The following is a 2,500-nucleotide window of genomic DNA, read 5'->3' as shown; positions in this document are numbered from 1 at the left end:
TAAGATATTTTGCCCTTAAGTGACGATGTCATAAGGGCGAAATTAAAATAAAGTATTTTCTAGGCAAATTAAGTGGCCGGCTTACGCCAACACAGTTCATTTCTACTTTCCGACTTCGTTGACGTTGACTTTTTTATGTAAGTGTATGTATATGGGTGTTATAATCAAGGTTGTATTTAATTCTTTTACGGCTATTGTTAGGACTATCTTAAATACATCTAATGTTGAGCTTAATTTCCATGTATGGTAACATATTCCATGACTGAGTGACATCTACCTTGGCTCACTGATCAGCAAAGCTATTTTAACAAACACCAATAAAAAGACATTTAGCACATGATCAGCTACAGCATCTTGCCCATGGGACGATGGCATACCTTTCCCCTACCAACTTTGCGTTTGAGAAAAAAACTCACTCTCGGCCTCAGAATAACGTCGGTACAACTTCAACTGCCACGAGGAAGGCGCTTTGCATCACTGATCTTCAATCCAATTTAACGAAGAGAAAATCCAAGCGTACGAGAAACGATCCAATACTTTATGCGATGTCAATAGCAGCGAGCAGACGATAACAACATCTAAGCTCCAAAGTTGAGTCCGCAACTGCACTCTTTATGGGGGTTATTTCAACCAGGGAATTGCAGAGGCAACACCATGGCTTGAAGGACAATGTGTGTACATCTACGGATGTATGAGACATTTGCCCTAAATATTATATTGTTAATTTTCTTTAGTTGAGCAATCTGCTAGTACATTAAAAGTAAAAAAGTAGATGGGCAGAACTAGTATTTCAGAATTTGATGTATATCGAGGTATATTAAGAATAAGTTTACACTTACTTCAGGTAAATTCTAGCCAATTCTAGCTGTAGTGTTGAAGTTGAAGTATTTTTAAACATGCGTAACCTTCCTTCTGTCATTATTTGCATTAACAAAATAGTAGCAGGAAGTATTTTGTATGAATAGAGTCCTGTGCATAAGATAAAATAATTTTTAAAATCCGGTTTGATGCTAGAAATTTAGGGGAAATATGGTATTATTCCTAGGCAACCAATATGCCCATTGGTCCAAAACTGTAGTATCATAGACATGGTTATTCGAATCAAATGTCATTTGCAAGGCCAACAGGACTCTCTACTTGAAAAGCTGTTCATGCATATAAATGAGTAGATAGATTGATAGATAAATCAGGGCTGCCCACTGTCACTAAATAACCGAAGAAATATAACACAGATATAATAAAATCAGCCAGTACCAAAGCCCGTGTTGGCTGCGATATTTCCTGATTCTGCAAAGTTTCAAAAACAATATTGATTTATAAAGTGACAGTGCAATATCAGGGAAGTGAAAGTGAAAATCATTAATTCATTCATTCTGTGCTGACACCATGCGGGTGGCACTGGTATGCGATATGAAATATGTTGGGGATAACGAATAATACGTCAGTGATGTGTACACTATTAGTGTATTAGTAATCTTATTGTTTCTTTCCCTTGTATTTGCCTAACGCTAAAATGTACTTTTGGTTATTATTGCCTAAACTTAGAGATTATCTAAGACAGTACCGGATAGGCCTATACTAAATATTGTCTCGTGAGTTGCATCAAATATAACAAGCCGCATGTCGTTCATAATCCCCATGTGGCCACGTGGCATCTACACTTTTTGTCGCCGCGTGCAAGGCGACATTTCTCTTTTCTTCTCTAATGATTTTATGACAGATATCCAATACCACTTGCCTGAACTTCTCCACCGAAATGCTGTGTCAGAGGCATCCCTTGCGCTGAACATAAAGCGGCATAAAACAGCTCATCTTCACTGAAAGCCCTATCAGAGGCCTTGAAGCCACTGAATCGACAAGTTATTTCAACTTAAGTTCTCTAAACATTAAAATCGTACCATGTAAACGGTTACACTCCATACTTCTAGCTAGGGGGAAGTTTAACTTCATTTTTGTTGTCATTTAAATAGTTAGCAAGTAATATTTTCGTCTACTTATTCTGTCCTCGCTTACATCTCCAATCCCATCTTCTGGATGGATGAGCTGTGTGTCAGGGCTCACTCCGGTGACTCATTATTCATAATTGACATATTTTTGCAGGATTTTTAGAACAACGACTGGTCCTGTATTAAGGGTTAACTTCGACAAATTTCATAAATATATTCATATATTCTCTTTGTCACTGATGAATAACCGTTAGTTTTGTTCATAAGTCATGGTGACTCGTCGTGCAGACAGAGCCTGATGTAGCAGGTTGCCTTATTAACAGGTTGGATGTGAAGCTATGGTTCATAAACTGCAGATGCCGCTTTAATTAACACAACCATACCACTCGGGTTAGAACAGTCTTCCCATTCCTTAACATATTACATATGTATCATTTCATTATATACCTGATTGGTTATATATTATTTTGAAGCACAAACTACAAATATGATTTAACAAGGTATGTATAATGAAAATGACATTTTCATAACTTTTGTAACATTTCAACTGTATC

The 2,500-nt window shown here is 37.0% G+C and overlaps 1 protein-coding gene across 2 annotated transcripts in view; it reads left to right on the top strand.

The window, feature by feature from the left end:
- The window catches only part of LOC122250883 (cyclic nucleotide-gated channel alpha-3), a 126,445-nt gene that overhangs the window by 113,174 nt on the left and 10,771 nt on the right, over positions 1–2,500 (top strand). The window lies entirely within an intron of this gene.

Source organism: Penaeus japonicus, unplaced genomic scaffold (genome assembly GCF_977035675.1).
Source record: "Penaeus japonicus unplaced genomic scaffold, GWHDUDI00000001_assembly GWHDUDI00000015, whole genome shotgun sequence".
NCBI classification, from domain to species: domain Eukaryota; kingdom Metazoa; phylum Arthropoda; class Malacostraca; order Decapoda; family Penaeidae; genus Penaeus; species Penaeus japonicus.
Note: the sequence above shows the minus strand (reverse complement) of the source record. Positions and strands in the feature narration are given on the sequence as shown.